The following is a 27,714-nucleotide window of genomic DNA, read 5'->3' on the forward strand; positions in this document are numbered from 1 at the left end:
CACCCCATACCTGCCTTATATAGTAGAAGCAGAGCTATGATTGCACGTCATCCTCGCACACTGATATGGCAGTGCAGGTTAGGGATGCGAGTGGTGACAAGATTGTGCACCTCTCCTATTGGTGCAGGATACCCGAAGAACACCTCCATCTCTTCTTCTTTTTTTGTACTCCTGCTAGTTCTTTAATCACCTCCCCAATGACTGGTTTCCTTTTTTCTTGGTTAGCCTTCAGACCTAGAATGTACAATTGACATGGAAAAAATATGTCTGAATTACTGGGAAACTGCATGAAGGCACAACGATAGGAGATACCATCCTCAGTGTTCATGTCTAGTGACTTTGTTTTGCTCAAATGGATGGTTAATGATTATTCGGATTCCAGGAAAGTAGACTACGTACAGTGTTGTTTTCATTATATGGTGTGTGTTTGGAAGATAAGAAATACTTCATTAGTATTATAATCCATGCACAAGGCACTACACAGACACACACTCTTCACTCTTGTGGTGCTTTAGACAATTTCAGGAGATAGGTATACCCCATTCTACCCCCCAAAGAAGAAATGCTTATTGCTTTTAATTCCATAAAATATCTTTTACTTCATACTTGACACTTTTCTTCAGTACTATTTCAATTCCCTATCTATCAAAAATTGGAAGTAACTTCAGTCATAAACCAGTGAAATATTTCAGTAGGGGAATTGAAGGTAATAAAACAGAGCTTGCCCAAACTGCCCTGTGTTGTAAATTACACCAGAGATCTAGATTACGTCAGCGAAAGGTATTGATCACAATGCAGAGAGGTTTATAACTACTATTGACTTACCACATGACCCTGGAGCAGATAGCTAGGAAAATTTCAAAAACATATCTATGGTAATGAAAAGCCCATCATTATTAGGACTAAACATTTTGTTTTCTAACTAGTACTGTGTTAGCTTCAAGGCAAACATTTAACAAATGCTGGAAAGAGAAGGATCTTCTATCTTCTCCCTGTTCTCTATTGCATGCTTCTGAGCTATTCAGATGAATATTTCCTTCTTATCAATAAAATGTGTAGGTAAAAAAAAAACTGATATGAATCAATTAATTAGCCCCATATACAATTAGTATCCAGATAGCTCCTAATCTTTTATTATTGTTTAATGAACAGCTAGTTCCCCATATACACCAATTTAGAGTAGGTTAAGTGTTCTGAAAACCAGGTAGCATTTAAAAAGCAACCCTGAGATGAAAATGGCCATATTTAGGGTACATAAACAGAAATGTTTAACTTAAGGAAACTACTAATTTAGCATTATTTTGAAGCACTGAACCCAGATTACCATGATAATTTTATTCTTTTCTTGAAAAGAAGCCCTTTATCTTGATGCATTTACTTTTTCTCTGTCACATGCATACATTCTTTTTACCACATGATTTTCAAGCTGGCAGAAACATCCACTAATCCTTAGACCCCTGGGCTGGAATGACAAATATGCATAAAATCTTACTAGGGCAAAGGAGATCAACTTTAAAAATCTTTGGCATCCAAACATGTCAGAACTGTACTGACTCCCCAGGCCATTTATGCTCTATGGGATCTGTAATATCAGTTCCTAATTTTATAGGGCAGCCTGGAATTTTTCAGCACCATATTTTATTTACCTTTATTGGTTGTTTATAATTTCCACATTTGTCTTATGAGTTTTCTTTCTGTCTCTAATTCTAAAAGTGTTGGGAAGTGGTAACGGACAGACTGCTCCCCGCAAGCCAAAGCCCTCACTTTGACGTTTGCCACTCTGTTCTGGTGACATCTGCTTTTCCATTAAAATCAAGCTGGGCCTTTCCTTCTGTAGCACTGCGACTAACTACCACCATATTCATGAGCAGCAACAATCATCGCAAACAAGAAATGACAAAGTCTGAGCCTTTGTGAAATCCCACTCACACTTCTGAAATCAGCCACATGATCTTCAGAGATTATTTCAGAAGTCCCAATCAAAAAATTACAGAGAAACCAAAATATCCTATCAGGATACTTTTGTAAAGATGTCTCTAATTTTTTGTTAACAATGAGAATTAAACCTAGGAAATTTAGCTTTGGTAGCAGTCAAAAGGTCTATGGAAACATGGCAAAGCAAGAAATTACTATCCCAAAGATACTAACAAACATGTATCAGAAAAAAAAATAGCCAGTGTTAAAACTACATAGATATTTTTTTCTAAAAATGAACTTGATTGATAAAAATAATAGTGATAATAATAATGACCTCATCCCAAGACATGTCACAGGAATTAATGTCTGTCTGGAAGCTAATGGGCTCTCAGGAATTAGTCTTGCTCAATGAAATGTTGTTAGTAAAGGAAAGCTTAACATGACAGCAAGAAAATCAGAACTGCAACCATCAAATCTGGGTGATTCACAAGGAAAAAAAGGCTGCTGCAAACGTGTCATGTGCTGGTCCTACTCATTTTTTTATTTATTTGTAGTTCAGAAAAAAATATATATTCTTCATTTTTTCTTTTTTTTACAAGCTGTGTTAGATCTGTACATTTTTTATTTCATACATCTACCTCCTACTTTTACTCTGACAATGTTTACTTAAGGATTGTTTTAACTTTTATTTATTGATTCTACAGAGAGGAAAGGAGAAACATTGATTTTTTGTCCCACATATTGACACATTCATTGATTGTTTGTGATTGAATTTTTTATTTTTATTTTTTAATTTATTGATTAGGCCATTACAGTTGTCCTATTCCCCCCCCCTTTATTCCCCTCCATCCTGCACACTCCCTCCCTGCCACATCCCCCACCCTTAGTTCATGTCCATGGGTTGTACATATAAGTTCTTTGGCTTCTACATTTCCTATACTATTCTTCAACTACCCCTATCTATTTTGTACCTCCCATTTATTATATGTATTCCCTATGCCTTTTCCCCCATTGTTCCCTTCCCCTCCCCAATGATAACCCTCCATGTGATCTCTATTTCTGTGATTCTGTTCCTGTTCTAGTTGTTTGCTTAGTTCGTTTTTTTTTTTTTTGTTTTAGGTTCAGTTATTGATAGGTGTGAGTTTGTTTTCATTTTACTGTTTGTATTTTTGATCATCTTCTTTTTCTTAAATAAATCCCTTTAACATTTCATATAATAAGGGCTTGGTGATGATGAACTCCTTTAACTTGACCTTATCTGGGAAGCACTTTGTCTGCCCTTCCATTCTAAATGACAGCTTTGCTGGATAGAGTAATCTTGGATGTTTGTCCTTGCCTTTCATGACTTGGAATACTTCTTTCCAGCCCCTTCTTGCCTGCAAAGTTTCTTTTGAGAAATCAGCTGATAGCCTTATGGGAACTCCTTTGTAGGTAACTTTCTCCTTTTCCCTTGCTGCTTTTAAGATTCTCTCCTTATCTTTAATCTTGGGCAATGTAATTATGATATGCCTTGGTGTGTCCTTCCTTGGGTCTAACTTCTTTGGGACTCTCTGAGCTTCCTGGGCTTCCTGGAAGTCTATTTCCTTTGCCAGATTGGGGAAGTACTCCATTATATTTTCAAATAAATTTTCAATTTCTTGCTCTTCCTCTTCTCCTTCTGGCACCCTTATGAATCAGATGTTGGAACGTTTAAAGTTGTCTCAGATATTCCTAAGGATTTCCTCATTTTTTGGAATTCTTGTTTATTCATTCTGTTCTGGCTGAATGTTTATTTCTTCCTTTTGCTCCAAATCATTGAGTCCCTGTTTCCTTCCCTTCACTGTTGGTTCCCTGTACATTTTTCTTTATTTCACTTTTCATAGTCTTCACTTTGTCCTCTATTTTGAGACCATACTCAACCCTTTCTGTGAGCATCCTGATTATCATTGTTTTGAACTCTGCACCTGCGGGGTTGGCTATCTCTTCATCGCTCAGCTGTATTTTTTCTGGAGTTTTGATCTGTTCTTTCATTTGGGCCATATTTTTTTTGTCTTGGTAGGCCTGTTATGTGGTAAGGGGTGGAGCTTTAGGTATTTGCCAGTGTGGGGCAACCACATCACTGCACTGTGGCACTGTATTTGGGGGAGGGGTCCAAGAGGAAACAATGCCTCTTGCTCAGCTCTCTGCTGGCTTTCGGTCACTTTCCCCACTACTCACAAGCAAATTGGGCCCTTCTGGTGCTGCTTCCCAGGTTGGTGGTTTTGTGTATGTTCTGGGACCCTATGGGTCTCTCCAGTGAACCCTCCTGTGAGGCTGGGAGTTTCTCCCACCACCACAACCCCCACAGGTTTTTTCAGTCAGAGGTTCTGAGGCTTTTATTACTCCAAGTTGTAACCCTGGGTTGCGCAGTCTGTCTCACTCCCCAGTTGTTCCTCCTGATATATCCACACACAAATGTGACACTGCCTAATTTCTAGCTGCCGCCTCCCTGTGAGTCCTCTCCACTCCAGCTTCCTGTCTCCGCCCCTCCTACTAGTCTGGATAAATGTTTCTTCTTTAACTCCTTGGCTGTCAGACTTCCATACAGTTCAATTTTGTTTCAGTTCTGGTTGTTTTTAGTTTTTAAATTTGTTGTTGCCCATCTTTTGGTTGTGTGAGGAGGCACAGTGCATTTACCTACACCTCCATCTTGGCCAGAAGTGATTGATTTTTTTAATAATTTTCAGATTTTTTATTAAATTTATTGGGGCGACATTGGTTAATAAGATCATGTAGGTTTCAAGTGTACATTTCTATGATACTGGATTTGTATGTTGCACTGTATGCCCACCACCTAAAGTCAAACCTTCTTCCATGTCCATATATTATGCTCTCCTCAATCCTTCAACCCCCACCCCTTTCCCTCTGGCAACCACCACATTGCTTTCTGTGTTTACGAGTTTCAGTTTTATATCCCACATATGAGTGAAATCATATGGTTCTTAACTTTTTCTGACTGACTTATTTCACTTAGCATAGTGTTCTAAAGGTACACCCATGCTGTTGCAAATGGCAGTATTTTGTCTCTTCTTATGGCTGAGTAGTATTTCATTGCGTATATGTACCATATCTTCTTTATCCAGTCCTGGATCGTAGGACACTTTGATTGTCTCTATGTCTTGCCACTGTGAATAACGCTACAGTGAACATAGGGGTGCATATACCTTTGTGAATACTTGTTTTTGAGTGTTTTGGTTAGATACCCAGAAGACAGACTGCTGGATCGTATTGTAACTATATTTTTAATTTTTTTAGGAACTGCTAGACTGTTTTTCATAGTGATTGTACCAGTCTGTATTCCCACCAGCAGTGAATAAGGGTTTCCTTTTCTTCACAACCTCTACAACACTTGCTTTCACTTGTCTTCTTGAAAGTAGCCATTCTAACAGGTACGAGGTGGTATCTCACAGTAGTTTTGATTTGCACCTCCCTAATAGCTAATGAGGTTGAACATCTTTTCATGTATCTGTTCACCATTTATTTGTATGTCTTCTTAGGAGATGTGTCTATTCAGGCCCTCTGCCCATTTTCAATTATATTGTTCATTTGGCATTCAGTTTATTCATTCTTTATATATTTTGAATATTAAACCTTTGTTGGAGCTGTTGTTTTCAAATATCATCTCCCATTTGGTGAGTTGCCTCTTGTTGTCAGTTTCTTATGCTGTGCAGAAGCTTTTTAGTTTAATATAGTCCCATTCATTTATTTTTGCCTTTACTTCCCTTGACTTTGGAGTCAAATTCATAAAACGTTCTCCACGACCAAGGTTCATAAGTTTAGTACCTATGTTTTCTTCTATGTAATTTATTGTTCCTTGATTCATTCTTGTATGTGCCTTGTCCAGGGATTGAACCTGCAACCCTGGCATATCTGGATGATGCTGTACCAAACTGAGCTACCTACCCAGAGCTTACTTATAAATTGTTTGATGGATTTAAGCTGTTAATAAAAATGTAATTCCTGCCCCGGTCAGGAGGTTCAGTTGGCTGGAGCATTGTCCCATACACCAAAAAGGTTTCAGTTTTGATCTCTGATCAGAGCACATGTCTAGGTTGTGAATCGATCCCCAGATGGCACACACAGGGGAGAGGGCACAACTCATCGATGTTTCTCTTTCTTCCTCTGTCCACCACCTCCCCCTTCCTCTCTCTCTAAAATCAATAAACACATCCTCAAGTGAGGATTTTTAAAATGTAACTCCTTCTAGTGCAGGTATATCAAATTTAAATTATGATTGCTTTCAATCATTTTAAGTAACAAAATGTGGCTCCTCCACCTGGGCTTTAGAATATTCACTCCAAATTATACCTGGTTTAGAAGTCATTACACAACATCTTTACACTAACAACTGACCTCCTGATTCTGCTCTCTCCATATTGACTTTTCCTTATAATTCTAAAACTAACTGCTCTAAGGGGGATAAATGGTGATGGAAGGAGACTTGGGATGGTGAACACAATACAATATACAGATGATGTATTATAGAATTGTACACCTGAAACCTATATAATTTTATTAACCAATGTCACCCTAAGAAATTCAATTAAAAAGAAACAAAAGCAATACTTCCCAATAACAAAAAAGAAAGTAATTAATAATAAGATAAAATAATAAAAGCTGCAAAATTAAATAATATATTTGATTATGCCATCCTCCTACTTGAAAACCTATGCCCATTTCTAGATGTTCCCTGCATTAGTTCTTTATGTTGTCTTACTTTGTTTTATTTTTATTATAGAATATGCCCTTATAGAATTTTTTTTAATTAGACGAAGTTTAAATTGAACAGGAAATATCCTCTGACCATTCTCCCACAGTCTCCTCACTCGCTAAGGATAATCAATGTTAACACTTTGTATATTGTTCCAGAAGCTTCCACCTTGCATCAGTCCTTGCATCAGACACTTTTAAGAAATCTTTCAAAAATCTCCATCATATTGACCAAACTGTTGGTCAGCATAATCTGCCCAATTATATGGCATTTCTCTAGCTCTGTGACTTTAAACTTCCAGCAATAAATAAATAAACAAACTTCCACCAAAAATAAGCCCCTTTTGTATATACAGGGTTTAATACACACACACACGCACCCTGTATAACAAGACTAGTCCAAGCTATTTGGACTACCACCACCAACACCACCCAAGCTGGTTTATAATTTGATATACCTTCAAACTGATAATCTTTAAATATTTTCTCGAATTTTATAATTTTATTTAATAGGCGAGCACAGTGATTTTTTAACAAAAAATAAAGAACAGATTTACGTATTTATTTCCATTTAACAAAGCAGAATCAATGTACTAAAATATAAATCAGTAAAATATTACAATTTTCTAAAACTTAGCTCTCTTTTGTAATATTCTGAACCAGACTGCTTATAGGTTATAAAGGGTTTCAAACTTAGGTAATAAAAAGAAATCACCCATGTCTGATAAGCAGCATTATATGAGGTTTTGTTTCAGAATTTCATTTTACTGATGACTTTTAACTCACAAACTGCACCTGTTTGTAGCAAGCACGATTCACAAAGAAGGAAATTACTTTCCTTACTCCAACAGTCCTTTTGGCAAGAGCAAACCCAACCTAATTTTTGTCCATTACATAAGGAGCCACATGTGGAATTCAAAATGGCCTGACATCATATTACTTACATAGTTCAGTCATAATTCAGCATCCAGTGACCTGGCAGGCCTACCCCTTACCCTCATTCTGGATAGAAGTGCTATAGCATAGAAGTTCAGTGGACACACTTTGGAATCAGACACTCTAAGTTTGAATCATTTCCACCACTTGCCAGTAGTGACTTTGAACTAGGTGCTTACCCAGCCTAAGCCTCAGTTTCTACGTCTGTAAAATGGAAATACAAATCGCAGCTTTCTAATAAGATTGTGCAAGAATTCAACAAAATAATGTGTAGAAAACTCTCAACAAGGGCAGTAATTATTTCTGGAGACATTGATTTGTACTTTATTATTATTATTACTATCACTTACAGCTTGTCTTGCTGCACAAAAAGACTCAATGTGGAAGACTCTAAAATAAAATTGTCACCAAAAAAGGTCCAAAGTTTGGCACAAACCAGAAATGTGTGAAGGTAAAAGTCATGAAAAAGACTCATTTTTTTCATTCATTTTAGTAGTACCAGCCCGATATTAGAAAGGGGTCCTTACTCTGGTCTGACTTTACTGTCTGTGTGATCTTCAATGCCACTTAATTGTTTTAAGTTGTACTTTGTTATTTTCTTACCTATAAAGAATGAAGATAATTATACTCACAGTGCTAGCTGTAAATCTTAAATGATATAACAATGTTTTATACAAATATAAGGTACTAGTATAGTTACTAGATTCAGCAAAATATATTTTTTATTTCAAAAGTCTTGTTAGACCTCATCTGATTCATAAAATTCCCTCTCACCAACCCCAGCACTCCATTTGCTCTAACATAGTTGCTGGAGTTGTTTACAAAAATCTGCACTTAGAATCAATGAGCTCAGGGCAGAAAGCCCTGAATCTGGCCCTGGGCCTCAACTCAGGAATTCTGGGTGCTCATTGCTAGCTGACCCTTAAAAAACTCCATGTCCTCTTTGGAGTTCAAAGTTTGGGGGTGAAATCACTGCTCCTTCTCAAAGACAAACACAATGTAGATCTGAAATGGTGTCCTGAGCTAACACAAGACAATGTTGAGTTTGAATCTCATCAGGACTGTGTTTTTCCAACATAATAAATTACTCTTTGTTCAAATCAGAGACTGAATTCACTTCATTTTCCAAAATCAGCCCTGCCAGGTTTCCTTGATTTAATTGTGTCTCTTTTTTTGTCTGCTGACAATGGAAAGCAGAAGAAAATAGTCTTGCTGAGGAAATGAAATATGACCAAGGAAAACAGGCATTCTCACACTGCATGAGGTGGGGTGTTTTTTTTTTTCACATTCAATTTTTTATAAGAAAAAAGGTCTCTACCCTTTAAAACAACAGCACTATTGCAGTGACTATTAGGTCATATCTACAAAGCCAAAAGAAAATAGTGGAAAAAAATTAACTAGTTCATTAGGATATGGACAACATTATTTTTAAAAGGAAATGGTTCTTCATTCATAGAATAATACATGATAGCAAAGAAAAACGAGAGTGAGGCAATCATTTAATTCAAATTTTAAAATGTGTGATTTACTGAAGCATCTGTGGAGTCGAGGTAAAATAATTTAGAGGAAACACAAATTAACCACATAATTACTGCAATTCTTCAATATATTTAGCTAAAATAGCCCTTGTTTTAATAGCAGAGAATTCTGAGTCCTGGTTGACTGGAAGGAAGCTCTTGTAATGAAAAATTAAGGGTGAAAAGCAACAAAGAGCCAGGTTCCCATCCCAACTCTGCCATATCCTCACCATTTGACTGTGGATAAATGCAGTTGTTCATTTATTCAATTTTAAAATGTTATTGATCATCTTCCACATGACAAGCACTGTTCAAAAAAAGGATGATATGATTGGAATATACTAGACAAGACACTTGCCCCCCAGGGCACATATTACAAAGTGAGAAAGAAAGGTAGATAATTGTTAAATAGATGATCGATGGTAGGTAGATAAATAATAGATAGATGTGTAGACAGACACACAGAAGCAATAAATACACAAAAGTTAATTTCAAATTGTTAAAAGTACTGTGAAAGGAATAAATAGGATAAAGATTTAAATGGCTATTTGACAGAGGGTGATCAGGAAAGACCTTGCTAGGAGACCTGAAGATGTGAATGAACCAGCATTGTGAAGTGTGGAGCTGCTCCGTGAAAATAGATTGTAGCAATGCAAGGGAAGAAGCAAGGAGGCTACTGAATAACTCCAGGCATGAGATCAGTGTGGACTTGAGGTAGGACAGAGGCAGTGGAGGTAGAGATAAGTGGACATTTTGAGATGCACTTTGAAGATAAAATTAATGGAATGTGCTGATGACTTCTATGTGTGTGAGGAGGATAAGGGAATGATCAAACATGACTCCTAGATTTTGGGCTTAAGCAACTGGCTGGACTGGTATCACCACTTACTGGGGGAGTCACAGGTCAGATTATGGGTTCTATATTACAATTTTAAGTGTCTTTTAGCCAGAAAGTGGAAATGCCAAGTAGCCCTTTAAATATATAAGTCAGGAGCTTAGAGGAGCAAAACCATCAGCATTTTGTGGTAAAAGCCATGGAACCAGGTGAGATCACCTATGGATGGAAGATAGAAAGGACCAGGGATAGTAGGACCTCAGGGCCCTACATTGCTTAGTGGTCAGGGAGGTTAGATTGAGTAGGACCTTCCTTATATCAACATAAAATGCAAAATTATCATCTGGAAAGATTAAATAAAATTATGTATGGTTTTCTACTAGCTGGTTAAAGATACTCAACAATTTTTAGCTAATTTCTTCCATCTTTTTTAACCTCTCCCCTTTCAATCACTCCTGCCATCCAAATATAATTAATCTCTTATTCTAAAGAAAAGAAGTGAACCACTGTATATTCTAAGTAATAAAAAATTACTAGTCCTTTTATCTCAATTTTTATAGGCCCCAACTGAATGTAGTAAGCAAGCAAAGATCATACACTAATAAGTCATAATATACCACAACTAGTAATGTCAAATGACAAGTCTCCTGTCTCCTAAAGATATCTGGTTTTTTCTAATTATTCTGAAGCTTACATTACTAAATTAACACAACTTATATCTAAACTTGTCTTCTTTCATTTTAAAAGGGAAAATTGGAGGCCAACTTCCCATGTAACCCACCATTTCCAGCTCTTTGGATCACTAACACAGCTCAGAACTGAGCCAAAATTATACCACCTTTATTTTGGCAGCACTATGTTCCTGTACATGAGCTATGTTCATTGGGTTTTACGCTCAGTACTTGTGCAGAGTTCCCTGCATCCAGCCAGCAACTATAGAACCCTCCTCTGAGAAGGGAAGACTGAATGAACCCCAGTGAGAAAGAATGAAGCAATGGCAGTTTCCTGTGTCCTCCCACACATTGGTCAGAAGATGCACCTGATTGGACTGGGCACCTAGAAGAGCAATCCTGGCCCAGTAAAAGCAGCTATTAAGTATGCCCTGAGTATACGCTACCACTACATTGACTGCTCTGCTGTCTGCTGCAGTGAGACTGACATTGGGGAGGCTCTGAAGGAGAACACTGGACCTGGCAAGGCGGTGCCTCAGGAGGAACTGTTTGTGACTTCCGGGCTATGGAATACTGAGAACCACTGTGAAGATGTGGAGCCTGACCTCTGGAAGATGCTGGCTGACCTCCAACTGGAGTATTTGGACCTGTACCTGATGCCTTTGAGTGAGAAGATGACCCTTTTCCTAAGAATGCTGATGGGACTATCCACTATGGAACCATTGACTACAAGGAAATGTGAAAGGCTCTGGAGGCTCTGGTGGCTAATGGGCTGGTGCAGGCACTGGGATTGTCCAGCTTCAGCAGTCAGCAGATTGACGATCTGCTCAGTGTGGCCTCTGTGCGCCCAGCTGTCCAGAAAGTGGAATGCCACCCCTATCTTGCTCAGAACAAGCTGATTGCCCACTGCCAAGCACACGGCCTGAAGGTGACTGCTTCCAGCCCTCTGGACTCCTCTGGTCGTGCTTGGCATGATCCTAATGAGCCATTCTGCTTGAGGAACCAGTGGTCCTGGCACTGCCTGAAAAGTATGGCTGGTCTGCAGCCCAGATCTTACTCAGGTGGCAGGTCCAGCAGAAAGTGATCTCCATCCCCAAGAGTGTCACACCTTCCCCTATCATTCAGAACATCCATATTTTTAACTTCACCATTATTGAGAACAGCCTAAAGTCTAGCTGAAAAGAACTCCTATAATTATGGATATACAGAAGGAGCCACATTGAGACTGGTAGGAAGGGCAGAGAGGCTGACCACCTGGTCCCATACCCATATGTAGCATTTAAAACTCAGGAGAAGTATCTCAGCTGTGGAGGTCCCACCAAGAGTAAGAGGTTCCAGCTCTACACCAGGCACCCCAGCCCAAGGTTCCAGTGCCAGGAAAAGAAGTCCTGATAACTTCTGGCTGTGAACCCAGCATGGGTTATAGCAGAGTGAGACAGAGGGCTTCTAGAGTCCTGGGTGTTCCTCTTCAAGAACCCACACATAGGCTTACTTTCTGCTAGACTCCTGTTCTCTGAGCTGCAGCACTGGAGTAACAAGTCAGAAAGTGAAAAGTGTGAGAGATATACAGAGAAGAACTGAATTGTCTGGTTTCAGGGAGATTTGGAAGGGCAGCTTTCTCCAAGACAAAGTGCTGGCAGAGGCCATTGTTCCTTTGCTGAGCCTTTCCCCTACAGATGCAGGTAGGTGCCATATCTGAGTCTTCATCAGCCTAGCTAACACTACTTGTCCTGCCCTTGTGATTCCCTATGACCCTACCCTACCCAATTTTCAGGCACACTCAAGCCATTTCCATTGGCTTTTCCATGCAAACAGCCTGCCTTGGTTCATACTTCAGAGTTTTCTAAAATCTCTCAAAAGTCTATAAACCTCAAACATGTAGCACCAGGCGTCAGCATGCCTCATACCTCCTACTAAGTAGCCCCAAGTGCAGTAATAGTGACAGCCAGCCTCAGTTCACAATTTAGCCTCTCCGAGGCCAGCAAAAGTGGCAACCATCTACATATCACTTTCTAGCTCCTACCAGATGGCCCCAGGACAAAGCAAAGTCAGGGCTGACCTTGGCTTGCATAAGAGCTCCTTCCAAGAGGCCTCAGAATCAACACACCCAGTGTCCAGCTTCAGACCACACCAGAGTACCACCTAAACACGTCTACAAACCACATACTAAGGGTAGACTCAGCAGGCTCTGAGCCCTGCTAAAGTTATCCTGCTTTGTAGGGTCAGCCCCTTCACAACAGTTTTTCTACTGTAGTCATGGCCAGTCCTCATAGCCAATCAGCCTGAGGGCCAATTCCCTCCAATTGATGTGCCAACCACAATCAAGGCTAAGCTACAAGAGGGAACACACAGTCCACACGAGGGACATACCTGAAGCACTCAGGTCTGGTAAACAGGGAAACTAGACTACATTACTCAGCCCACAGGATACCTACTACCTAATGCTACCTTGCCAAGACTAGGAGATGTAAAAGAACTACCTAATACATAGAAATAAACATAGGGACTTTGTCTCCAAAATGAGACAAAGAAACATGTCCCAAATGAAAAACAGGATGAAACTCCAGAAAAAGAACTAAACAAAATGGAGGCGAGCAATCTCCCAGAGTTCAAAACAGTGGCTATAACAATGCTTAATGATCTCAGTTTCCTAACAAAGAGATAGAAAACATAAAAAAGAACCAGTAAGAAATGAAGAATAAAATGACTAAGAGGTGGGAGGGGATTATGGGGGGGAGGGTTTTCAGGAACATCTGTAAAGGACAAATGGACAAAAACAAATGGGGGTAGGATCAAGGGTGGGAAGTAGGGATGGCTGGGGTGGGGGGAATGGTGGGGGGAGAATGGAGACAACTGTACTTGAACAGCAATAAAAATATTCAAAAGTAAAAAAGTAATTAATTTTACCTTTTCCTTGTTAAAAACAAAGAATACATTAGAGGGAATCAACATTAGAGCAGATGAAGCAGAGGATCAAATCAGCAAATTGGAAGACAAAGTAACAGAAAACATCCAATCAGAACAACAAAAGAAAAAAGAATCCAAAAAGTGAGGATAGTTTAAGGGACTTCTGAGACAACATTAAGTCTAAAAATGTTCATTTCATAGGGGTACTATAAAGAGAAGTGAGAGACCAAGGAGGTGAAAACTTATTTGAAGAAATAATGATAAAAAACTTCTTTAACCTGGAAAAGGAAATACACATACAAGTCGAGGAAGTACAAAGAGCAAAGAGGCCCATACCAAAAGACATCATAATTAAAATACCAAAAGTTAAAGTCAAAGATAATCTTAAAAGCAGGCAGAGAAAAGCAGCTGGTTACCTACAAGAGAGCTCCCATAAGACTGTTAGCTAATTTCTCAGGCGAAACTTTGCAGGCCTGAAGGGTTTGGCATGAAATATTCAAAGTAATGAAAAGAAAGGATCTATAACCTACATTACTCTCTACCCAGCAAGGCTAGCATTTACAATCGAAGGACGGATGAAAAGCCTCCCAGGGAAGAAAAAGCTAAAGAAGTTCATCACCACCAAACAAGTATTAAAAGAAAAGTTAAAGGGTCTTCCTTAAAAAGAAGAAAAAAAATTCAAAATATGAATTATAAAATACATATCTATCAGCATATCTATAAATACATACCTACCAATAAACATATCTATCAATAATTACCATAAATGCAAATGGATTAAATGTGCCAATCAGAAGGCATAGGGTAGCTGAATGGATAACAAAGCAAGACCCTTATATATACTATCTACAAGAGACTCACTTCAGATGGAAAGACACAACAGACTGAAAGTAAGGAGATGGAAAATATATCTCATGAAAATAGAAACAAAAAATAGCTTGGGTAGCAATACTTATATCAGAAAAAATAGACTTTAAAACAAAGTCACTAACAAGAGACAAAGAAGAACCTAGCAATTCCACTTCTGGGTATTTATCTGAAGAAATCCAAAACACTAAATCAAAAAGATATATGCATTTATATATTCATTGCAGCAGATTTACAATAGTCAAGAAAAGAAAGCAACCTAAGTATCAATCTATAGACAAATGGATAAAGAATATATACACACACACACACATACACACACACACACACATACACACATATATATATATATACATATACTCATGCAATGGAATATCACTCAGCCATAAAAAAATAATGAAATTTTGCCAACTGCAACAACAGGGATAGATGTAGAGGGTCTAAGTAAATTAAGTCAGACAGAAAAAGACTAATACTATGTGATATATCTTATATGTGGAATCTAAAGAACAATAGAAATGAACAAACAAATCAGAAACAAACTCATGGATACAGAGAACACTTTGATGGTTGCCATATGGGAGGGAAGTTGGTGGATGGGTGAAAAGGGCAAGGGATTAAAATGTGCAAATTGCTAGCTATAAAAACAGTCATTGGGATGTAAAGTATAGCATAGGGAAATAGTCAATAATATTGTAATAATTATCTATCGTACCAGATGGGTACTAGACTTACTGGGGTGATCATTTCATAAGCTATACAAATGCCTACTCACTATGTTCTATACCCAAAACTAATATAATAGTGTATGTCAACTGTAATTAAAAGATAAAAAATTTTTTAAAAAGGAGTCTTCTTTTAATGATTAGTCCAAAAAATTAGCTATCTCTAATACAGCCATCCATCCTGGGTCCTTTGATCAAGTTTTATCCTGTCTTATTTCAGTAAATTCAACGTTCATAGATCCTCTATGTTACATAAGGCACTTGGTCAGGCAACGTAGAAGATACAAAGATCTGCAAATCCTCACATAATTTACACTTGTACTAGAAAAGAAAAATAAGTACAGAAATCCTATCATAGGTTTTTGTAATAAGCATATAAATTAAGAAATATGGAAGTTCAGCATATAAAGAGATTCATTATGCTAGAAAGAGTTAAAGATTTTGCAAAAGAAGATGCACAAGAGTCAGATGAACAGACAGGAAAGGAACATTCTACATAGAATTATTTCAGCAAAGAGGTCAGGAAAGTACAAGACTGGTTAAAAAACAAGAGAAGTTAATTTGAATATAATAATGTTTGGTAAAGAAAGAGAAATGTGTCCAGTGATAATGAGCCTTTGTGTACAATTGACTGTGAGCCTGTCATGCCTACAACATAATGATCTTTTTTATTTTCTCATGATCCTGGAAAGCAGGTTTGGAAATTTAACGATGGCATTTGCCGATGCGAGTATAAAAGAGGGTAAGTCCTTTGTCCTTTTTTGCTGCCAGCCCCTCAGCTCTGGCCATGCCATCCCACTTCTGTCCTGGGAGTGAGCCCATCCAGAAGCCTGGCTGCCCATGGATATGATGCAGTGCAGAAGCTACCCTGGGTTGTTACCTCTCTTGGAAGAACATAGCACATGTACAGGAACATAGTGCTGCCAAAATATTCTTTGAAGCATTGCATGGCAACCCAGAAGTCTGGAAACATACATGCTCCAGGAGAACAGAGGACCCAAAACATAAAAGTGATTTAATATCATTCTAAGGTATTGGGAAATGAGGAAAGACGAGAGGCTTTCAAAACAGAGGGTCAACAAAAAAGAACTTACATTTGGAATAATAAATCCAACCATATTGATTGGAAGAGGAAATATTTTCAAAGGTCACTTAGGAGACTACAGTTGATCTTTGAGCAACAGATTTGAATGGCACAGGTCTACTTACGTGCGGGGTTTGTTTCAATAAATACACACAGTACTCTAAATGTGTTTTCTCTTATGATTTTCTTAATAACATTTTCTTCTGTCTAGTTTACTTAATTGTAAGAACACAGTATACAATACATATAACAAAAATATATGTTAATTGACTGTTTATATTATTGGTAAGGCTTTCAGTCTACAGTAAGCTATTAGTAAAGTTCTGAGGGAATCAAAAATTGTATGTGGATTTTCTATTTGGGGGGGTGGTTGGTGCCCCTAATACCTATGTTGTCCAAGGGCCAACTGTATTTAAATTTAGTCTAGTTGACTAAAGCAGAAACTACAGCAGTACCAAAGGAGGGTAGCGATAGGTCAGCGTTCCACGATCACATTGCACGGCTGCTTTAGGAGAGTGTTTGATGGCACAATTGTTTACAACCCTTCACCTTCTTCTCTGTCTTATCATTAGTGTTACTTTAGAATAATGAAGCCTGTTCCATCCATTAACTCCACTAACATTTGATCTCCCCATAGATCGAGGTTAAAAATTAATTACTCTTCCAACATATTGATTACATGACTATAAATATAAAAACAGAACTACAGAACAACTGCAGGGACCTTTGTTTAAATAGCATGTTTGCTCTTTTTAAAGGAGGGAATTAATGTTGAAGGACCTCGGAATTTGAGGAACATACTAGAAAAGCAACCCTAGAGTGCCATCTAGTGTTGGTAATGTATTTAAATATAACATATCATAGAAAGGTCTGGTTTCTTATCCGGTAATGCCACTTCCTCCTGTTAAAAAATTGGTAACAACAACAACAAAAACTAGGCAATGGTGAAGGATCAAAACCCATACTCTTAAACTGCCTTTGTCGCTGGTCATCCAGATATTAATTTAAATTTTAAACAATCAAAGTTGTTTACTTGGAACTGCAGCGGGAGGAAGCCTTCAGCTCAACTTCCAGACAGAGATGAGTTAACAGAATTGAAGGGCATGGTTTGTAGCTTTGTATCATCCTTCATATAATTAATTCACTTTTTTATCATTCTAATAAAAGGTAGGCCCAAAGACAGAGCTAGCTTTTAATTCTTTCCATCTCTTTAACCAGGTAATTTCAGACTATTTCACTTAACTCATAATATTTCATGAATTAAAAGATGGATAGTGTGGACTAGGTTAGGAACTGGTGTTAAAATCTCCTGCTGAGGAAATTCATTGTGACTGGGATGGCTCATATATCATAGCACTGCCTTCTGCAGACATTAAAATTCCCTTTGTTTTGTGTCCCTAATACTGCCTAGTCCTTGGGAAGCACGAATCTGACATTATATTAGGCAATTTACACTGACCTAGTAACTCAAAGCAATCATCACTGTAACTTAAAGTGACTATACTCCAAAAGAAATAGAGTCTAAGGTCACAGTTGTAAATCTTGCCACGGGAAGGCCAAAGATTATAATCTTTGTGTCAAAGTGCTGCAGATTCCTTTCTGTAGAGTAGAGTCATATTTCAAAGACTTTACTACTCTGAAACCTATCAGTGGTTGTGACAATAGCAGATATGCTTTAAATGATATCAAACACACAGTTTAAAAAATACCAGTAAGTCAGTGAAAAAAAAAAGTAATTACATTTATTATATCTGAGGTTGAGGTTATTCTAGCTTCACACTATACTGAAATTCAAGCATTATAATTTTTATGAATAAAAAAGCTAACATAATTGAGTAAGTATGGTTGATTCAACAAGTGTATGAACCTGTATAGTGTACATATGTATAATTTGCAAGCTGATTATGTGTTTGCTATGCTTGTGAGTAAACAGAAGGACTAGTTCAGTTGGAGCTTAGTGCTATTGAGACCACGTTCAGAAGTTTGATTCCTACAGAGGACAGACAGCCTCACTACTGAATACCTCAGGTCGTATGAATACGTTCCCTCAAGGTCAATGGGCTTTAGGAGAATGAATGTGTAAACTGGCCACTGCTGAAGAAAACCATTTTTTCTGCTCATATTAGACCTTTTTTATAAATAACATATGCTTTCTCTGGGTAAAATAATGTCAGGATGTAATTTTTTTAAAGCTAATATTCTTGCAGATTCTAGCAAACCCCTCCAGTACTACCTCATTCCAATAGATTCTCTCACCAACATATTTTCATGCTCTGTATGCTTATAGAAAGGTACACATATATGATGATTTTAGGGTTTATAAATCAAAATAAAATTGTGTTATGTACATAGTCTGCAACAGGGTTTATGTTGACTTCGCAGTGTAGCACAGGCATTCTCCCACTTTATGGCTTACATCTTCATTACCTAATATTCTGTAGAATGGGGTTTCAGAAGTCATTTAATTGTTCCCTTCTTCATAAGCATCGGGTTGCTTCCAGGTTTTTTGCTTTGTTTTGTTTAGTATTACAAACAATGCTGCAAAAAAAAAAAAACACCTTATGCACATTACCTAATACGTCAGCCTTTTATTCTTCCAGGATAGAATCCTAAAGAGACACACACAAAAAATTAGTAATAACTGATGCAGCCTCTAAGGTCATGTTAAATATCTGAAGTTGAAAGAGACACTTTCTCCTTTGACACACAGTAAGTCCGAGCATGTGTCATAACAAAAAGATAGTGCCACTTGTTCCAGGTCTGAAATTCTAGAGGATAAAAAACAAATAAGGACAACTCCTTATGTTGATATGATGAAATTCAGCATACTCTCTGCCAAAATACATCCTATGTGGTGATTTCATGAGATGTAGCAACATTAAGTACTTATCTTTAAGTCGAAAGAAGAGGTTAAATCTTTAACCTCAGATTCTCCTAAAAAGAACACTTCAAAAGACATTTATTTCCATTTGCTTTCTAAGAGTATGACTGACTTGAATGATAGGATGCCAGTGGAGTTGGAACCAGAAAAACTAAGTCCAAGGCCTGGCTCAGGAACTTTTTAATAGCCAGCATTCATTGGGAGCTTACTGTATGCCAAACATTTCACAAAATGCTTTACTCAGATTAACAAGTAAGAACTTCCCCAGAGGGGTGCCTGGGGTGGGGGAGCCAGGAAGTGCCAAGGGCTGTGGATCAAAGCAGCAGCCTACCAAAGACCATGCTGTCCTGAAGAGGGGAGGGGCTTTAGGAGAAGGCTGCTGCGCAAGGCAACAGTAAACAGTCAGCATGCTTGGCCCCAGAAGCTGAGCACTTCACTGCCCATCAGAGAGAGTTTGTACTGAGGCTGTGTGGGGCCAGGAAGGTCAAAACACATGTGTATGGTAGAGGTCAGCAAGCCACAGCAGGGGACATGACACCCTGCCCCAGGCCCAGATCTTGACCCCCTTGCAGAACATGGCAGCCAGAGGAGGGGTGAGAACACTAGGGAGCAGACAGAGATGGTTGACGAGCCCACATTGCTTGAAAAGCAGGATACATATGGTGGACATTCGATAGAACTGGTGGATGCAGGGACCTCCCACAGCACATCAGATTTGGGGGAAAAGATTTAAAACGGAACACACAGAAAGGCACTCTCCCCTTTCCTTGCCCTTCATGGGCAGGCGCACTTCTGGGACTGGCAGACGCTGGGCGCACTCATGGCTTAGGCCTTGCATGGTCTGAAGCTACCTCACAGAGGAAGAGTCCCATGCTGGGACATGCCATACTGGGTGCCAGCCCTTGGGACGCTGTGACCCTGCACAGCACACTGCACAAGTCCTGGACTGCTTTCACTCTCTCGCCCTGCGAGAGGCAAGAGCCAAGAAATTCTTCAAATCCAGGGTCACAGGAAGCCTCAGGTGCTGGGCCTCCACAGATGGAGCTTCCCCTGCACGACCATCTGAATGATCTGGCAGCACACTCCAGACCCCAGGAGAGAGGAAAGCTGCACAATGCAATGGCAAGGCTAGAACCCACAAGTGTGCACCAGAGAGAGAGAGAGAGAGTGCCTGAGGATGGAGACTTATTCATGTAGCCACCATGGGACTCAAAAGGGCAGATAAGAAGGGTTGAGACACTGACTGTGGTCCTGGGGGTGGCTGGGGTTCTGTACTTGGTAGAAAAGTTTGGTTCAAAGCAGGAATGTTCCCAGCCCCCTCAAATTGAGTATCCTGTTAATAAAAACCTCTTTCTATCCCCACAAATTTACGTGTTATGCTTATATACAGAGACAGGCATCAAAACCCCAGCCTGCCCAGTTACAAAAGGTTTATACTTAGGCAAATTGCCTGACATTGACCTTACAACATTGCTATACATTGAAACTATGTATGATGTCATTTTGATAGAAAATATTGATGCAGCCTTGGTCCAGCAGCGTCTGTGTGTTGTGGCTGCTACGAACAAATTCACATGGACTACAGAAGTCCTGTGGAGAAAAAGGATGGCACTGCCACTCTCTAAGTGAGAGAGAGGGCCCCAACCCCTGCCTGGACAGGCTTTTATGTCCTCATTTACTATGCACAGGTTTGCTTTAGGTGATTACCTTTTACAGATAACAAAGAAGAGGATGTTGCTAATTACTACAAAGAAAAGGATGTTTGCAAATGCAAGGGGAAAAGTGGTTGAACTGGTTACACTCCATCCTTGGGAGGTTTAGCACAGACTTTAGGAAGTTACTTTAAAGATATGCAGCAAACATTTGCTGCCTCAATTCAAGGTGAGGGAGTTTTAGCAAAAAGCAAGCCTCAAAGCAGCCTAAGTACAATGCAGGCCTGGATCCCCAAGGGAGAACTGATCTGTGGTCTCAGTTCCTGTGTGCCACCTTGCTCTCGCCAGTTTTCCAAATCAGGGGCTGGCCTACATTAGCCATTGCCATGCAGATCGGTTTCCTATAAATATAAGTATAGCATGTAGAATACAAAGTAGACCCAGAGTTAGGGATGCAGGCCCAATTCTTTAAACTTCTTACCTGTAAAACCTGTTCCCCATCTCACAGTTTATTAAAATAGCAAACCTGCATGTGCTTTGTAAACTACTAAACAGTTAGCTGTTGTTTGTATTACTGCCATAACAAAGAAATGTACAACTTAACCAGAAGAGGGAAATAGAAAGGGTGCCAGCCCCAGAGCCACAATTTCAGTGCCCCAAAACTCTGGACAGTCCAACTTTGGTGAATGTGGATTTTGTCACTTTGTTTTTCAGCCACAGTTGGCAGAGGCTATTTCCTTGCCTGGAGAGAAATTATTTCTTTGTTAATTTTTTTCATTCAAGTACCAATATATTTGTTGAGCATCTACTATGTGCTAATTGTGCCAGTCACGATAAACACTGGGGACACAATGGTAATCATAATAAAGTTCCTGTCTTTATGGAACTTACATTCTACAATGCAGACATAAACAAAAAAAAATTAACCCAAATGGTAACAGCATGGGATAAGTGCTAGAAGAAAATTAGCAGTGATAGGTGAGATAATGGACTGTCAGAGACCCAGTTTAGATGGGTAGGAGTAAAGGTGGGATGCTGAAAATGGAAAAAGGCAGACAAGTGGAAGGTCTCTTTTAAAGGGAGAACCAGCATAACTTGATGGATCTAATGTCAGGGATAAGGAAAATTACATGAGAGGATTATAAGATGGCTAATAGGTTTCTGCAGTAGACAACTGAGAGAACTATGTCACCACTTACTTACTCACATTGGAAGAGGGGCTGTGGAAGTCAAGATTAGCATTTGGGGTGTGCTGATTTTTAAGTGCCTGTAAGCTATTCGAATGTCAAGTTGGAACTATGAACCCAGAGCACAAAGAAGTGTTCTAGATTGAAGAGGAAAAATGGGATATCATGAGTTTATAGACACTACTTAAAACCACAGGAATCCACATGAAGCTGTTGGATGATACCTTTCCCTTGATTATTGATATTTTAATTAATATCAGAATTCTGAAAAACTCTAAAGAATGGATATATTTTCAAATCCCTGTTAGTGAAATTTCAGGAACACTGTAAGTCTCAGGAAAAATATTTCTGAACAGATATTGACAGTTTTCTTAGGCTCTGGAAAATCATGCTGACGGGGTTATCTGCTACTCTGGTGGTGATATGGCATAATAGAATAAGACAGGACTTTGACCAAGAAGGACCTGAGCTTGAATCCCAACCCTTCATTGCAGGTTATTTGGCTTTAGGAAAGTTTCTCATTCTTTTCATGTTCTGTTTAATTATCTAAAGAATGGAAATTAAAATACCTTGTAGAGTTATTGTGAGCATTATAAATAATATATGAAAAAATGCCTAGCTCAGTAAATAGTAGCAACATTAACTTTCTCTTCTCTGCACCATAAATGTGTTGAAAGACACAACTTCTACTTCCACATTTCATTCTCACTTTAGTCCACTCCAGGCAATTACTCACCCCTCCACTCTACTTAATCTCTTCTCAGAATCACCAGTGGTGTTAAATCTGCCCTCAATTATATATTGCTTTGCCATAGAATTTGACCAGGTGATCATTCTTCCCTCATTGATTAGCTTTATTCTCTTGGCTTCAGTGACACCATACCATTCCAGTATTCTACCTACGTCACTGAGGTAGAACACTCCTTAGTGTCCTTTGCTGGATTCTTTTCCCAGCTCACATTTACTTATCTCAGGTTCAGTCCTGGAGCGCCATTCCTTTTGTTGCCCTACTCCCTCCAAAGTAATGTTATTAACCAATCCTATTGTTTTAAATACATCTATAGACTCCAACATTTACATCTTTACCTGAACTCCAAATACATATAATAGCTGCCTACTTGACAATTTCATGTCATAATCACCTCAAGTTTAACAGATAAAAATTAGAACTCTTAACTTCTGGTCAAGATGGAGGAGTAGTTAAATGCTGGTGTTCACATCAAAATTACAATTAGATTATAGAACAACCACCCTTGACACCCAACTGCTCTCTCCCCTCTCTGCTGATTGTCTGAGTCCCTGCCTCATTCGGTTCACACACCCAGCATCCTTCAGAGGGTAATCTGCACAAGCAGCCAGCTTAGACTCACACTGCACACTTTCCTAAATACTCTCAAAGGTCTATAAACACCAAAAGAGCAGCATTTGTCCTTGGCATGCCATATACCTACTTTTATTTATTTTTATTTTGTTTAATTCTGATCTGAGGATATGTTTATTGATTTTAGAGAGAGGGGCAAGGAGAGAGACAGAGAATCATCGATTGGTTGCCTCCTGTATGTACCCAGACTAGGGATCAAATCCACAACTTTTGGTTCATGGCACAATGCTCCAACCAACTAAGCCAACTAGCCAAGGCATGCCCTGTGCCTCTTGCTAAGTGGTTCCAAGTCCAAAATTAATGGCAACCAGCCTTGGTTCACAGAATACTCACTCCCAGGCATTTCCAAGCCCAGCATAGGCAGCTACCAACTGCAGATCACTTTGTAGCTCTTACCAAGTGTCCCCAGACCAGACACAGGCATCAGCTGACCTTGGCCTTCACCAGAACCCCTCTGAAGAGGCCCCAGAACCAATATACCTGGAGGCCAACTTTAGACCACACCAGAGCACCACTAAGTTAGCACCACAAATGACACATGAAAAGAGTGGACTCAAGGGTGGACTCAGCAGATACCAGAGCCCCACTAAAGTGAATCCTTCTCCTTGGGTCAACCCTGTAAAACAGCCTGCACTCTGTCACACAGCCAGTCCTCATAACCAGTCAGCCTGAGGGTCAATTTCACCCACTCACATGCCAACAACAATAAAGTTTCTACTACAGTAGGAGGGCACACACAACCTATACAAGAGTGTGGGGTGCTCCTGGAGCACCCAACTCAGGTGAGCAAAGGAACTGCACCTTGGGCCCTAGAGGCCACTTACAACATAAGGCCACTCTGACAAGACTGGGAGCAGTAGATCTACCTTACACATTGAAACACATACAGGGAGGCAGCCAAATGAAGAGACAAATAAACATTTCCCAAATGAAAGAACATGACAACACTTTAGAAGAAGAACTAAATAAAATAGGTGCAAGAAATATACCAGATGCAGAGTTCAAAACACTGATTTCAAGGATGCTGAATGAACTTAGGGAAGAATTAATTATCTCAGTAAGACCTTCAACAAAGAGGTAGGAAACATAACTAAGTATATAGAAAACATAAAAAAGGACCAGTAAGAAGTGAAGAATATAATAACTGAAATTAAAAATACTTTAAATGGAATCAACAGCAGATTAGATGAAGTAGAGGATCAAATCAGCAATTTGAAAGACAAGGTAACAGAAAACATCCAATCAGAACAGCAAAAGAAAAAAGGACCTATAAAATTGAGGATAATTTAAGGAAACTCTGGAACAACATCAAGCATAAAAACTTTTATATCATAGGGGTACCATAAGGAGAAAAGAGAGAGCAAAAGATTGAAAACCTATTGGAACAAGTAATGACTGAAAACGTCCCTAAACTGGCAGATGAAATAGACACACATATCCAGGAAGTACAGACAATCCTAAAAAAGATAAACCCAAAGATACATCATAATTAAAATGCCAAGGTTATGGACAAATAGAGAATCTTAAAAACAACAAGAGAAAAGCAGTTAGTTACCTACAAGGGAGATCCATAATACTGTCAGCTGATTTCTCAACAGAAACTTTGCAGGCCAGAAGAGATCAGCACAAAATATTCGAATTGATGAAAATCAAAAGCCTACAACCAAGATTACTCTACCCAGAAAGACTATCATCTATAATTAAAAGACAGATAAAGAGCTTCCCAAATAAGAAAAAACTAAAGGAATTCATCATCAATGAATCAGTATTTCAAGAAATATTAAAGGGATTTCATTAAGAAGAAGGGGAAATTATTTTAAATACAAATAAGAACTAGCAACTGTAATTTTAAATTTGTTTAATTTTAAAAATTAATTAATGTTTATTTATCTTTTTCAAAAGACACTCATTTAATATTTTAAAAGACAGACCAAAATACTGATAGGCAGAGGGCGTCTAGACCAATTAGAATTGAGGCACCTGTAAAAAAAAGTACATAACACATAACACAATGATTTGACTTCATAAAGGAAATGACATTTATATTATACAACTCTTCATCTTTGTAATAATATATTAATGTACAAAATATCAAAACTACAAAGTGTGAATTTCCCCCTTAGGTTTATAATAAACCTATCAAACCTCTTTAATACATTTACTGCTATAAGTCTTCTCTGTTTAGCAGCACATGTTATACAAGTACATACATGCTAGAATTTTACCATGTGAATTAGTTTTCACCTCAATATAGTTACTTGCCTTTTACACATAGCTATAGACATTTCATTTCCCTAATAAGGCACTTAAGAGATTTCTAGTGGTAAATTTTAGTCAACATATTACATTAAAAGAATCTTGATTTTTAAAATGAATCTTTTTAGTAATGTAGCATGATGGGTTTACTGAACAGTTGAAGCGTAATTAAAATTACATTGTATTGTTTAATTCACAGCTGTAGGAAAATGTTTGGTTTTTTAAATATAACCAAGATGAGACTGCATAGTTATAAGCAGTAAAATACTAGAAAATAATAGTAATAAATAAGATGATTTTTCATTAGTGGCCATTCATTATTTTGCTTTTAGGAACCTGGAAGAAATTGTCTTCTTTGAGTTTCAAATGTTCTGATAAATCTGCTTGTTTCTTAGCCTCTTCAATATCATCTTGAATTGCTGAAGTAAGTGACTCCAGAGAATAAAAATTTTTTTCTGGTCTTTCATAGCCAATGATGGCCACATTGAGGATTTCCCCATTAAACTACTCTTTGAAGGTTTGCATGATAGGAGTTCCATGAACTTTTCTGTATTCTTGTAGAATATGTTCCATCCTATGTTCACCACCATCTTATGAAATCTCCACTTCCAACACTGGCCCATCCATAATAAAGGCCAGTGGATACATCAAAGGGAAGATTATCTACCACTCATTCAGAAAAGTTAGCTGTGGGTTTGCCCAGCTGCTTGGAGGCCCCCCCCATACCACTGGCCATGGCTGAAGTACTTCAGGTGCTTCATGAAGCTATCCTCTTGGGGTATGGACTGTGACCCAGTCTGAAGGTCCAGTGGCTCTGAGGCAGTGCCTGGACACCCTGGGCTAGGCATGCCCGGTGGGAGCACACAGCCCAGGAGATACCAGAGACATGACAGGGCAAACCCTTCACGCTGCTGACCCAAGAGGAGCTGCCTGGCAACTCTGAGGCATCTCTGCCTCAGGAGCAGTAGCCTAATAAATTTCTCAAAAATAGAATTCTTGACCTCCCTCACTCCTCAATCTTCTTAGTAAAATCTTAGTAAAATCATCTTAGTAAAATAGCATCATCATCCAGCCAGTGGTAATCTATCAAAACCTCTCCCTCCAGCACATGTTATTAGCTCTATTTCTAAAACATACCCACAATCTCTTTCAACTATGCTGCCAAGCCCCAAGACCAGGCTACCATCATTTCTCACCTGGACTACTGTTCAAATGGTCTCTAAGCTTCCACTACAATTTCTACTTCCACAGCAGCCAGAGTGAACTTTTGAAAACATAAATCACATCATGTAACTTTCACACCTAAAATATTTCAACGGCTTCCCATTGTACTTAGAACAACATGCATGTTGTTTAGCATTGTTCATCAAGGCTTTCGTGATTGAGCCTCAGCTTCCTCACCAACTCAGCTCATTCTTCTCACCCTGTCTAGCACACTACCCTTTTGCCTTGCCAGCCATTTTTTTTCCTCTACACTTTTTCCCTTTCAGGGTTTTTCCCTCATTACCTATGGCTACAACTCCCTGCCCCAGATCTTTTCATGGATGGCCCCTTATCATCATTTTCAATGAGGCTTTTCCTGATCACCCAGTATAAATAGTACCCTCTGCCTCAGTCATTCTCTGTCACATATCCTGGTTTCTTTTTGTCACTGTTATGTATAATTATTTGAAATTATCTTATTTATTTATATGCCTACTTCTGTATTATCTGTTTCTCCTCACTAGATTATGGACTCCAGGAAAGTAAGGATTGATCTCTCTTCTTCATCCCTATACCCTTAGGACCTAGACAGAATTGATAGATAATAGGCACCCAAAAATACATGTCAAAAGAGTAAATAACTGAATTAATCACTATAACTAAGATATAGTGATTAATACTTGCATATGAAGGAAGCAGAGCAATGGCTGCCTAACTGAGGCCCTAATAAAATTTAAGATTCAACCTTAAGAGTCCCTGGAACTCAAGACTCTTCTCAGCCCCCAAAGAAACACAGTCTTTGTTTTGTGCTTTCTCACAGTAACAAAGTGATTGAAAGTAATATATAGAGTTCCTAGGTTAGAGTAGGCTTCCTTTATAGTGTCTGAACCACCCTACCTTTGCATTTTTAATGCAAGTGTGAGAAAATTTTAATGCTGCCCAAAATGTCGGAACTAGGAGGAAACCC

General features: G+C 38.7%; 2 pseudogenes; one reads left to right on the forward strand and one right to left on the reverse strand.

Annotated features, from left to right (window-relative positions):
- Window positions 1–10,927: 10,927 nt before the first annotated feature.
- LOC112300498 (aldo-keto reductase family 1 member A1 pseudogene) lies at window positions 10,928–11,783 on the forward strand (annotated as a pseudogene).
- A 14,064-nt stretch (window positions 11,784–25,847) lies between these two features.
- Window positions 25,848–26,305, reverse strand: LOC112300153 (riboflavin kinase pseudogene; annotated as a pseudogene).
- Window positions 26,306–27,714: the final 1,409 nt, after the last annotated feature.

Source organism: Desmodus rotundus, chromosome 6 (assembly GCF_022682495.2).
Source record: "Desmodus rotundus isolate HL8 chromosome 6, HLdesRot8A.1, whole genome shotgun sequence".
Taxonomy (NCBI): domain Eukaryota; kingdom Metazoa; phylum Chordata; class Mammalia; order Chiroptera; family Phyllostomidae; genus Desmodus; species Desmodus rotundus.